Source organism: Dasypus novemcinctus, chromosome 19 (genome assembly GCF_030445035.2).
Source record: "Dasypus novemcinctus isolate mDasNov1 chromosome 19, mDasNov1.1.hap2, whole genome shotgun sequence".
Taxonomy (NCBI): Eukaryota; Metazoa; Chordata; class Mammalia; order Cingulata; family Dasypodidae; genus Dasypus; species Dasypus novemcinctus.
The window spans coordinates 32060600-32074205 of NC_080691.1; the positions used below are offsets into that span (position 1 = coordinate 32060600).

At 44.6% G+C, this 13606-nt stretch overlaps 1 protein-coding gene and 1 pseudogene across 6 annotated transcripts in view; one reads left to right on the top strand and one right to left on the bottom strand.

Moving 5' to 3' along the window:
* Positions 1-13606, top strand: part of WSCD2 (WSC domain containing 2) — a 348664-nt gene that overhangs the window by 218184 nt on the left and 116874 nt on the right. The window lies entirely within an intron of this gene.
* Positions 4790-5656, bottom strand: LOC101414760 (large ribosomal subunit protein uL18 pseudogene; annotated as a pseudogene).

The following is a 13606-nucleotide window of genomic DNA, read 5'->3' on the forward strand; positions in this document are numbered from 1 at the left end:
GAGTGGCATGGGAGGGGCAGAGGGTAGGGGGATGTTTGCTTTAGTAGATACTGTCGACTCTCTGGTCTAGACATAACTAGGAATGCCTCCCTCCCTCACATCAGCTTTCCAGAAGGATCCATTCCCCATCTCCATGCTGGGCGAGCAGACGGTCCAGGCCTTAACCAGGGTTATGAGACCAGAGGCCCCCAGGTTGTCATGTCCCACTCCAGCAAGGCATCTGTCATCTGTTTTGAGGTTTCAGGTGGGTGAACCTGGAGAGGCTGGGGAGGAAATGGGACCCACTGGCCTTTTTCCACATGCCCTATCCTTTCTATGTTGGACTTATGCATTTGCTGAGCCAATGAGGCAGAATTTTGGGTTCCACTGAGTGTGTGGTGCAGACAACTCCCAAATAAGTCATCAGCAAAGCACCTTCATGATTTTGCCACATCCTGTCCTATGATTCACTTATTTTTCTTTTTGTTGACTTTTTTCCCTGAAAATTGCTTAAGAAGTTAACTTTCCTACAAATATGAAATCAATGTGATTTGCCCTAAATAGAGGTTAATCATTATAAACACTACAAAAATGAAACCCTGTTACCTGCCTGGGCTCTGAGCTTGAGGCCTCTTTCTGTCACAAAGACAGATTGGCAAGTTTTGGAGAGGACTTAAAGATCTATTAGCACCAAACGGAATCAGTCTTGATGTCATCAGAAGGATTAAAAGAAAATTAAAAGGGAATGACTTCCTCACTTTGTGACTGAATGTTATTTAGTGCTGCAGTGAAGCAACTTTGTATTGAAAAGCATCCTGGTCTGGAAGCCAGGTTTTTGTTTGTATCTTGTTCTAGCTACCTAATATTGCATCAGTGACTTTGCCTCTTTGAGTCTTAACTTCCCCATTTGCCCTACGGGAGTCATTATAGCACCTGCCTCAGAGGCCTGTGGGCACCCAGTGAAGGACAACTCTTGGTATTATTGTGATAGCGTCGTCTAATGAGTCTTGGAACCAAGAACTGGTGCTGGCAGTAGGTGCGAATGCTCAGGACATTTCTACATTGCGATTCTGTTAGGGCTGCTAGACCCAAGCAGAGTCATCTGTTAGCTTCAGCAAAGTCCTCTTGCCTTTCTAGGGGAGTGCTTATTGCCCTTGGGATCCTGCCAAGGTTAAGTGGAGAAAATAGACCTGATGAAATTCACATACTTTGTCATTTGCTTGCAGACATTTAAGTCACATCTACTAGAGGGGAAACAGGATCCTCCCCAATATACCTGGTGATGGTTAAGAGGTGACGATGGGTTAAGACCCACCTGGGCTCCAGGCCCAGTTCTTCTGTCTAATCACTGTGTGCCTTTGAGTATGCCAGTTCACCTTTATGGGTCTCAGTGTGTTCAACTTTAAAATGGAAATATTCACACCTACCCCACTGATGCTAAGGATAGGATGAGATAATGCATAAAATATAATAGCCATGTATTTAATGGACAGAAACCATTATTATAATTGCTATTTCTTAAGGTAACCATGGACTGCATTTAAACTCTCTGCAAAGTCAATTCTGCTTCTTGGGTTCATGTCCATCTCAAATCTTTGTCCTAGAAAGCTCCCCCTTCCATTTTATCCCAGGTTTCTGCTGGCTGACCTATTTGGTTCCCTGTAGTCCAGACAATGGGTATTTATGAACCTGGGTAGGAATTCTGCAACAGCTCTGAATCAGAAAGGATTTTTTTATGTCGAAAGTGAGGGGAAAAAACCTACAACTCAAGGGGACTTTCTAAAAAGGGAATTTATTTTGGCTCATAAACATTAAAATCCACAAGTATAGGTGTTTCAGGTGGTGGCTTGATCTAGGCTCAGAGAAGGCTACCAGATCTCAATTTTTCTACATCTCTCATCTTTACCTTCCCCCAGGTTTTGGCTCCCCTGATGGTAGCAAGAGGACCCCAGCAGCCCAAGCTCATTTCTCCCAAACCCCCAAATCCATAAGAAACTAGAACTGCTCTCTCCCAGTCAAAGTCTCATTGGTTCTGATTAGGTCACCTGTCTGTACCAGAGCCAGTCACTGAGGAGGGAGAGGGAAAAGGGCTATGCTGATTGGCTTAGGCCAGTCAGGTCTCACTTTTGGAGTTAAGGGTGGGGTCAACTACATTCACACCTCATTGGCTGGAGGAGATGTGAATTCTGCAAAGGAAATGTGGGGTACTTATGCTGGAAGAAGGGGGCAAAGGGTAAAAGGAGGCTGGGACTTCAGTCAACAAATGTCAGAGACTTCCTTAGACAAAGAAGTGATCAATTTTCCATTAAAAACATAGCAATGTGGCAGAATTGAAGAAGTCTCTGTCTCTCTCTGTTGAAGTCTTGAGGCAGAAATTGTATCTCTGGAGCCCTAGATTATGCTGCTTGGAGGTCCACCCATATTATGAGGGTCATCTCCTTTACTTAAGGTCAACTGATTGTAGATGCTAATCCCATCTATGAAATGCCTCCACAGTAACATCTTGGCCAGTGTTTTACCAAACAACTGGACACCATAACCTCACCAAGTTGACACCTAAAAGTAACCATCACAATCTCCTTTACCATGTGAGATCCATGGAGCTAGATTTTATATCATTTTCTCTTATACCTGGGGATCTAACACATAGTAAATGCTCAAGAAACCTCATTGAATGAGTGCCCTAGTTCAGTACATTCTAGGGAGTTCCCCTGGCCCTGCTGAGACCAAAGAATTGCACAACTGGGTTGTCTACAGGCCTCTATAGAAAGGTCAAGACGGAAAAGCCAATGTGAAGCTTGGAGGCTTTCAGTGTTAAGTGGTTTGTGTGGTGCAAAAATCACTCCCCTTCTTTGAAATTCCATTCTACACTCTCTGCAGATCCCACCCACCCAGAGCCTTGTATTTCAAGAAGACCTCTGTGTCATGCAAATATGCTGTGGGTCCAGCCATCATCACCATCCTGTCAGTGGCTTTAAATAATAGAGTAGCAGTGTGGGGGGATTAGGACACTGGACAAGTACATTTTGTGGGGAGAGGGATGGAGAAAGGAAGAAGTCCTAAGGAGGCTTTCACTCTGGGTGAGAGGAAAGATGTCCACAGAGCACTCCCTTGCCTGTTCTGCCCAGAGCTTTACCTGCAGTGACTATGAATAAATATGGTCAGCAGTGGTGCTAACAAATAAATAAATAAAACATCCCAAACAAGGTCCCCTCTGTTTGAGTAGCACATTAAAGACCCAAGAGAGGTTATTTAACTTGGCAGCTTCCCCAAGGGTGGCCAAGAAGCTGAAGATGGAGTCTCTTTTCCCTGAGCCTTCTTGGACTGGGAAGGAAAAAATAAACTCTCCAGGACCAATAGTGCATAACTTATTTTTCTTGCCTCAAAGGCATTCTCAAAGCTGTGTGCTGGCTGTGTACCTTGACCAAAGAAAATCTCCAGGGTGTAGCTGTGAGTGTGTGCTTGTATGTGCACATGTGTTCCAAACAAGAATCATCTTTCAGCCTGACCTTTATTTCTGCATAATTGGTTGAGTTTAACATAATTTATTGCTTAAGAAGGTTAAGAAACTCACTCAAGGTAGGCTCAGCAATTTGGTGCCCAGCACCATGCTCTGTGCTACCAAAGCACATGGGGAGGCAGAAAACAATGATGACAAGGATCATGATAATAAAGATGATGACAGCGACAATGCTGATGATGTCAATGTCAATAATCATAATGGAAGTGAAAATCTACAGAGCACATACTATGTGCCCACATAGTTCAAAGCACTTTCCTGTAATTTATTTAATTATCTTCACAACCACCCTGCAGGAAAGGGTCTAGGATCATTGAACCCTCCCCTTGCAAGTTATATGATGCTGGGTGAGTTATTTCATCTCTCAGAGCCACAGTCTATCTGTAAAATGGAGATAAAAACAGTGCCAATGTCTGGCATGATGGGAATGCTCACAAGGTAAAAGGTAGGCTTATAGTTCCTCATTCCATCCTCCCAGCAGCCCTGTGAAGAAGGAGGTCTTGCTATGACCCTGATTTTACTGAGCAGTAGGTAGAGGCTTGCCCAAGTCCTCCAGCTAGGAAGGACTGAGCTGGGGGTCAAAGGCAGTCATGGACTCTCACTCTACTATCTGTCAGCTTGAAGAAGCTAGATTAGTCATCTCAGCAGGGCCATTTCTGGTTCACCAGGGTCCCCTGGCTAAGGCTGGGCTTAGATGTCCCGTTAAGCACAGATTGGCTCCAGAGCAAGCTGGACCCTGAGCTGGGGTTCTGGAATCTGCCCACAGCTAGGAAGAGGCTGGAGCTCCTGTGCTCATGGCATGAGGTCACCTGGCTACTGGACTAGTCCAGCTGCTAGAGACACAAGTGGCTCAGCTCCTTCACCTCCACCAAAACGAGGCCTTTGAGTGGCAGTGGTGACACTTCCTAATTCAGAGTCAAAAGAATCTGGATATTCTTCCCAGCTCTGCAAGTGTATATCCATATCATTAGAGCTACACCAGCCGCTATGGTAGTTCTGGCCACATGTGGGTATTTGAAATGTGGCCAGTTTAAGTCGAGAGGTGCTCTAGATGGAAAATACACAACAGATTTCAAAGTCTTGGCATGATAAAAAGAATTCAAAATATCTTAATGTTTTATATTGAGTTCATGCTGAAATTATAATATTTTAGATATATGAGTTACACATTAAATACATTACCATAATGAAGTTCACCTGTTCCTTTTTACTTTTTTTTTTTTAAACACAGCTTAATAAATTTATTGTCTTTATCATAGAGAATTGTGGTTTGGTTTAGCTCTCAGCAGCCTACTCCTGACCTCTGAGGAAATGTGCCTTCTTCTGAGCTACCTGATCTTTCTTTTGGGCAAGAGACATTTTGGGACGGTTGCACCTCTTCTTTTTAACTACTTTCTTAGGCTTTTTCTCATAGCCTGGATTCTCTCATATGGCAGCATGGGCTTTCTTGTTGCTCTCCTCCACTGAGCCTGGGGTTAGGTTGTTCTTCATGTATTGAGATAATTGGTTCTTGTAGCATCTTCATCTTCTTCCGTTAGGTAACACATATAATCTGCAACATTCTCACCCTTGACGTGCTTCCAATGTACTTCTGCATCGAATTCCTTGCTTTCTGAATTGTAACTGGGGAATCGTTTGGTACCGGGAGGGATAGACAAGCCTCCATCCACAGCTCCCTTCAGAGCCCCCAGAACTTTATTTCCATTGGTAGGTCTGACAAGTCCTGCATCCACATAGCTGGTGAAGCCACCAGGTTGACCATCAATCCTTTCCACATTGTATTGCTCTCGGTTGTCTCCACCTGGCCTTCATAGATCTTGTCTGTGCCAAACCTGTTGAGAAGCCTGTGGCCAGCAGCAGGCCAGTGCAGTGTGCTGCAGCATGATTTGTCAGGCCACCCTTCACACCATACATGGGAAGTTCATGAGCATCAGCTGCACAGACCATCACATCCCCTTCTATATGGGCGTAAGCAATCTGACAAATGATACCCCTGTTAGTGACATGAACTATATTGGGTGTGCTGTACTTATTTTTATCCAGGATTGCCAGGTATTTCCAAGCACAGTAATGAGTTTTACCATCTCATCGTCTTCTAAATTTCACTTAGAATCTCTTGAAATAGGCCTTATTCTTGACAAATTTAACGAACCCCATCATGCAGAACAGAGACAAGCATCTTTGGCTCACCACAGACCTGCAGGCCCAGGACCACTATGTGTGTGTGTGGGGGGGGCTCTTTTTACTTTTTTTAACGAGGCTACTAGAAAATTTAAAATGGCGTTTGTGACTTGCATTGTATTTCTTCCGGACAGTGCTGCTCTAGAGCTTACAGTCAGTGGAGGCAATTTAATAGCTGACTTAAGAGTTTCAGCCCCAGAATCAAATGGACCTGAATGCAAAGAGCAGCTCAGCCCCTAATCAGGTGTGTGACAAGTCACTTCTCTTCTCTGGGCCTCAGTTTCCTTCCTGAAAAATGGAGGTGATAAGAGTACCTGCCACATGGAGTTCTTTGCAGGTAACAAGAGGAGATGTGGGCAGTGCTGATGACAATGCCCTGCAGCAAGTGGGCATTCTAACAACAAGGGTCATTACAGTTGTGGACATCGTCTACCCAATGGAGCTAAAAATGATCCAGCCTCCTCAGGAGCTAAGAACCTGAGAATATAGGTAGGCGAGTGTAGACCACAATCTCTTTCAAGATCATCTTACAGAGAGGGGTATGGGTGGTCAGAGGGGTTAGGCAACTTACCCAAGGACATATAGCATGTAGCACCTAGTTAGGGGCAGAACCTGGATTTGAACCAGGTCATCTGACTGCTGAGTGTGGGCTCAAGACCACTGAGTCATCACTCTGGATCATTGCCCCAGATGATCACAACAGCCCTCCTATTATCCTCATCTAAAGATGAGGAAACAGGATTAGAGAGGTTAAGTCACTTGTCTGTATTCACACAGCTACAAGTAGCAAAGGCAGGATTCACTGCCAGATGACACCCTCACTGCTCTTTTATGCTAAAAAGCCCCAGCTTGTCCCAGGTGTGCTCTCCTCCTGTCTCCAGCTCAAACCCTTCCACCAGCCAGTAGCAGCTGCTGAGTCTCAATGTGGCCCCACACATTCTGGCCTGTGAGAAAGGCCAGCTATGGTTCAAGTGTGCCAGTCCATCTGCTCCATTCATTGTAAGCTCTTGCAAATTACTGTTTTCACTTCAAAAGAAGCACCAAAGAGCTCTTCAGCTGCTCAGTAAGAGATGTGGATGCTCCTGAATTAATATAGAGAAGTGAGGCCTTTGATGGCCATTGACCAATGGCCAGTAGCTAGGAGGCTTCCCCCTTGGTCCCATCCCTCAGCCAGGCCTGGGAGGGCGTCTCAGGTATCCTGATGGTTCTCACAAGGATAGCCTCAGCTGAGGTCAGGCCAAAGTCGGCCACCCTGGCCTGGCCATCAATGTGTCTATTGGGAAGGGTTCAAGGATGCCAGATTGGGTGCAGCAGTTTCTAAGGTGACAGCATCATTCCAAAAACTATACGGTGAAGAAGCTTGAGTGTGCCTTTCTGCCATCACTTGTGGCCTATATTGGTCATCACACATAGGGAGCTTTCATTTGGTACAACGGAGGGCAGGAAGCCATTGAGGACGTGCTGGCTCCTAGCTCAGTGTGTATGTGTGTTTGTGTATGCATGTGCATGTGTGAAAGAATATGTGTGTGTGTATGTGTGTGTGTGTGAGACGGGGAGTGTGAGAGCATATGTTTATAAGTGTGTATGTATGCATATGAGTGTGTGTGAGAGAATATATATGTTTGCATGTAAGTGTGCATGTGTGTGCATGAATGTGTGTGACTATGATTGATGTGAGTGTGTATTTATGAGTGTATGTGTGTGGTGGGGACTGTCTGGGATGCAAACACCTTTGCCTTGCCAGGTGACAGGGCATAAACTCACTCCTGTCTGCAGTTTCCACCTCAGCTGGGCCCATTCTCCCCACACCCTATTATGTGCGTTCATCCAACCAGTATTTATGGAGCTTGGGCTATTTTCCAGGCTCCGCTAAGCTCTTTGCAGCATCATCTCCTCTAATCTTCATGAAAGCTCCATGCTGTAATATTATCATTACCCCCGTTTTACAGATTATGAAACCGCAGCCCAGTCACTTGCCCAAGGTCACAGAGCTGGGATTTGGACGCTGGCTCTGTTCTACACCAAAGTCCACATGCCTAACCATATTAATCTTGGCACGTTTTCTGCTTTTCTCCCCCATCCCCTCCCACGTGCCTGCATCTATTTATTCTCCATCTCGTCTTTAAAATGCATTTAAGGCTGCAGCTGCCTTAGAGAGTGCTAATTAGGAGACTGGGCTCTGGCATCAGATATTTCTAGGTACAAACTCCAGCTCTACTACCTACCAGCTGAATGCCTCAGTTTCCTCATGTGTAAAATGAGGATTATCAGCGACCTTACACCTAGAGCTGCTGGAAGGATTCAGGGAGGTGACGCAAACATGTTTGATAGATTTGCTGGACGTTGTCCTCCAAACCAAGGCAGTGAGTGACCACTGGTGTCACTCCCAATGCCAGGGTTTGCTCATTCCCCAAGATGTGTTTGAGCCTCTAAAATGTGACTGTGGCAGCAATGTGTTCAGAGCCACTCTCTTCAAATGAAGAGACCACCAGCTGATGGTGGTCTTGGAGGGCAGGGGGTTGCTGAACTGAGTTTGCACATGTGTATCTCCACATGTGCCAGGCATTCTTAACCTGGGTGATTGTGCCCTCCAGGAGACATTGCGCAATGTCCAGAGATGTTTTTCATTGTCACTGGTGGGTAGAGGCTCCAGATGCTTCTGAACATTCTGCAATGCACAGGACAGCCTGCTCCCAGCAAAGGGTCATCTGTCCCTACTGCCAGACGTGCTGAGGTTGAGCAATGCAGGTACATGCACAAGCGAGTGCCTCTGAGCACGTTGGTAGCCATCTGCTTTGACTCCAGAGGTCTGTGGGACTGGGTGGAAACACCAGCCTGCATCACCTGGCCTTCAGCCTGCTTCTCCCATCAGCTGCTTCCAGCCAGATAATCAAGCCTTCTCAAGTTTAATAGAACTCAGGCCCAAGCAAATGTAAAAGCAAAACCCTTTGCAAATGTGTTTTTATGTAAACACAGCAGGGGGTGGCAGCTGCCTGTGGAGAGAACCCTGTGGCTGGAACTTCTCAAAGCAAAAATTATTCTGAAATGTTCCTGCTGCTGCTCCAAGAGCAGAGCAGGCAGAGTGCCTCTGTATGTGTGTGTGTGTGTGTCTGTATGTGTGTCACGTGGGGACCCAGGTGCTCTACAAGTCATTCCTGCCCTGGCTGAGCCAGCCCTTCCCTCCAGGTGGACATCCCAGGGGCTGGAGATGAGATGTGAGCAGGTGTTGATCCTCTTAGAAGCATCCCTTCTTTTAGTAAGCAGGCAGCAGGGAAAAGCACAATGTTGTTTTTTTAAAAATGCTTTTTAATTTAATATAATTTACCTACAGTAAAATCCCACAGTTTTAGTTTGTAGTTCTGCAAGTTTTGACAAATGCATACAGTCATGTAACCACCACCAGAATCAAGATATAGAACACTCCATCACCCTCAGAAATTCCTCTGTGTCCCACTGTAAACAACCCCTCATCTCATCTTAGCCCCTGGCAACATCTAATCTGTTTTAATTTTACCTCTTCTAGAATGTCATATGTGATGGTGAGGTTCATGCATCAACTAGGCTAGGTAATGGAACCCCATTGTTTGGTCAAGCATGCACTGGGCTAATTGTAATACAGGAAAGTTTCCTGGACTTTAATAATCAGTGAGTTGATTGCATAGATGGCTGATTACATCTACAGTCAACCGAGGAGATTACCATCAGCAATGAGTGACATCTCATCCAATCAGATGAAGGGCTTAAAAGAAGTGATCTCAGCATTCAGAAAGAAAATTCCCATCTCTACTTCAGATAGCCAGCATCTCCTAGGGAATTCATCGAAGATCTTCATCATACTCCTGGCTTGCAGCCAGCAACGGAATTTGGACTTGTGCATAACAATAGTTGTGTGAGAAAATTTTATAAAATCTCATACTATTTACAGACATCTCCTGTTGGTTCTGTTTCCCTGGAGAACCCTGACTAATACAGCTTAGTACTGCAAGTGGTTCTTGAGAAAATGAATCTTAAAAATAGGATTTCTGAATTCATTCTGGGATTTTTGCATTTGGATCTCTATTCTCATTAGATTCATGGGCACTAATAATACTGTTTCCAATAATCAAGAGGCCACTGACAGTCCATGGCATGAGTTGGCAATGGAGATACGCAAAATATCACCACTGGAGGTATCAGCAAGATGGCGGCAGAGTAAGGAGCTCCTAGAGTCAGCTCCTGCTACAGGACAGTTATCAAACACCCAGAGCTCTCTGGAGCTAGCTGAGGCACCTGTTTCGGGGCTCTAGGAGACCAGAAGAGCATCCTGCAACGTCCTTGAAGGAGTAGAAGGAGGAAACTGCCCGTCTGCAGAGAAGACTCATAGAACACTCCACGCCCCAGAGGCCGGTGCCCATCCTCCACTGGAGGCACAAGCCACCTCAGGAGCTGTTCTGTGCCTGGAAGTGAAAGCTCCACTTCCCCAAAACAGTGGAGGAAAAGACGGTTGGGCACCAGTCTCAGCTACTGATGAGTAAATTCAGTGGGCTACAGTATACTCCTGAGAACAGCTAAAGTTTGAGCCTGTCCAAGTTAGAAAGATGCCAGGAGCTGCCATCTTAACTCCATGCCAGGTGTGAGGAGAAGTGGGACGGACTGAAAATCCCAGTGCTTGTGGGGACCGGCTTCTTTCCATCCAGGTTAGCTTGCAGGTCTAGCCTAAGCCCTAGTGCCACCTCCGACACAGAGGATGCTACGGGGACCTGTGCCAGTCTCTCCAGGAAATTACCGGCCAAGCCGCAGAGGCCAGTGATCATCCTACTCTGGCTGTGCGAGCTACCCCAGGGGCTATTCTATGGCTGGAGTTGGAAACTCCATTTCCCAGAAACAGGGGAGGAGGAGATGATTTCAGCTATTGATTGGTAGACTCAGCTGGCTAAGCTATAACCCTGGTAACAGCTGGGGTGTGAACCAGCTCTAGTCAGAAAGAGGCCCATAGCGGCCATTCTGACTCTGCCCGCAGCCTGAGGGGAAGCCGGACTGACTGCAGGAACCAGTTTCTTTCATGCAGATCAGCCTGCAGCCCTAGCCTAGGCTTCAGCCCCGCCTCTGGTGGGGAGGAGCCTGAGGAGCCCTGCACCAGCCTATACAGGTAACTGCAGGTAACTTTGGCTGGAATAGACTAAAAATCAAAAGTCTACCAGGGTGACTACAGTCATCTTGGACCTGTACTGCATTGATTGCTGCCCACACCTGCAGCTCCATCCCTGCCTCAGGCAGGGGAGAAAGGGAAGTGAAGCTTTATCAGTCTCTCTGGGCTGTACTTGGATTATTCCACATAGCTGTGACTCTGTCCCTACCTCTGGCAAAGGAGAAAGTTGGAAGAAGCTTAATTGTTCCCTGGCACAATGAGGGCAGCTTGAGCCTCCACAGCTTACAGCACCAGCTACATGCTTGGCTCCTACTGCACAACCAGCAAGGGAGAAGGGATAGGAAGCCCTAAACTAAAGAGAAAAACTGCACCCAGAATAAATACTCTAGTAACCCAGATGCGAAGACATCAACAAAACATTACAATCCACACCAAGGAACAGGAAGCTATGGCCCAGTTAAAGAAATAAGATAAACCTCCAGATGACGTAAAGGAGTTGAGACAACTAATTATAGATGTTCAAACAAATCTCCTTAAAAAATTCAGTGAGGTAGCTAAAGAGATTAAGGATATTAAGAAGACATTAGACAAGCACAAAAAAGAATTTGAAAGCATATATAGAAAAATAGCAGATCTTATGGGAATGAAAGGTGCAATAAATGAAATTAAAACATTGGAAGCATACAATAGCAGTTTTGAGGAGGCAGAAGAAAGGATTGGTGAGCCTGAAGAAATGGCCTCTGAAAGTGAACATACAAAAGAACAGATGAAGAAAGGAATGGAAAAAATTGAACAAGGTCTCAGGGAACTAAATGACAGCAAAAGGCATGCAAACATAACGTGTCATGGGTGTCCCAGAAGAAGAAAAGAAGGGAAAAGGGGCAGAAGGAATATTTGAAGAAATAATGGTAGAAAATTTCCCAACCCTATTGAAGGACATAGATATCCATGTCCAAGAAGCACAACATACTCCCATTTGAAAAAATCCAAATAGACCAACTCCGAGACACATACTCATCAGAATGTCAAAGGCCAAAGACAAAGAGAGAATTCTGAGAGCAGCAAGAGAAAAGAACTGCATAACATATAAAGGATATCCAATAAGATTAAGTGCTGATTTCTCACCAGAAACCATGGAGGCAAGAAGACAGTGGTCTGATATATTTAAGATACTACAAAAGAAAAACTTCCAGCCAAGAATCTTATGCCCAGCAAGACTGTCTTTCAAAAATGAGGGTGAAATTAGAATATTCACAGATAAACAGAAACTGAGAGAATGTCTAAGCAAGAGACCAGATTTTCAGGGAATACTAAAGGGTGTGCTAGAGCCTGAAAAGAAAAGACAGAAGAGAGGGGCCTGGAAGAGAGTCTAGAAATGAAGATTATATCAATAAGAGTAACTACAAATGTCAAAAGATGTGGGGGCATTTTCAGGACTTGGAGGTGTTCTGGGTGGTACTGCAGGAACAGTTTCTGGACATTCTGTGTCCTCCCATGGCCCACTGGGTGGACTGGGGGAGAGCATAAACTTAAATGTGGACCATTGACCATGTGGTGTAGCAGTGCTCAGAGATGTATTCACCAAGTACAATGACTGTCCCATGATGATGGAGGAGGTTGTTGTTATGGGAGGAGTGGGGTGAGGCAGGTGGGGGGTATATGGGGACCTCATATTTTTTTAAAGTAACATTAAAAATTAATTTTTTAAAAAGTGGTGAAAATAAAATATGACAGATAAAACTTAAGTAGTCAGGAATAAACTTAACCAATGACGTAAAGCACTTGCATTCAGAAAACTGCAACTCAATGTTAAATCAAAAAAGCCCTAAATAAGTGGAAGAACATTCCATGCTCATGGATTGGAAGGCTAAATATCATCAAGATATCGATTCTACATAAATTGATATACAGATTTAATGCAATCCTGATCAAAATTCCACCAGCATTTAAAGGAAAAATTGAAATCATGATCATTAAATCTATTTGGAAAGGTAAGGAGTCCTGAATAGACAGAAACATCATAAAAAGGAAAAGTGAACCCTCATCTCCAGACTTTAAATCATAAAACCTACCTATAGTGGTAAAAACAACATGGTACTGGTCTAAAGACAGACACAATAGACCAATTGGAACCAAATTTATGGTTCAGAAATAGCCTCTCACAGGTATGGTCAAGTGATTTTTGACTAGCCTGTCAAACTCACACAGCTCGGGCAGAACAATCCATTCAACAAATGGTGCTGAAAGAATTGGACATCCATAGCTGAAAGAAGGAAAGAGGTCCCCTATCTCACACCTTTTCCAAAAATTAACTCAAAATGGATCAAAAGACTAAAAATAAAAGCAAGAACCGTAAAACTTCTAGAAGAAATTATTGGAAAATACCTTCAAGACCTGGTGGTAGGTAGTGAATTCTTAAAGGACATAAGAGAAGGACTGAGTGGATTACTGATGTTTAATGTATGGAGAAGTTTTAATTAGCTTTACTGTAAAATTGTGGAAATGTATAGAGTGGATGGTAACACACAATGAGTAACAGCTAATTTATAAACGGGGATATGATTTGAAATTGGTAGTCCAGTTATGTAAATGCCAATTGACAGACTGCTAGAGAATAATCTAGGACGTGGATAGCACAGTAAACCAAGAGGTGGATGAGAATTGTGGTTGATGGTACAGATTCAAGGGTGTCCTTTGTTAGCTAGAACAAATGTATATCGCTACTCCAGGGTGTTGGGAATGCGGAGAAGCATGGGAAAAACACAGCAGGAGTGACCTGTGGACTGTGGATAGTAGTA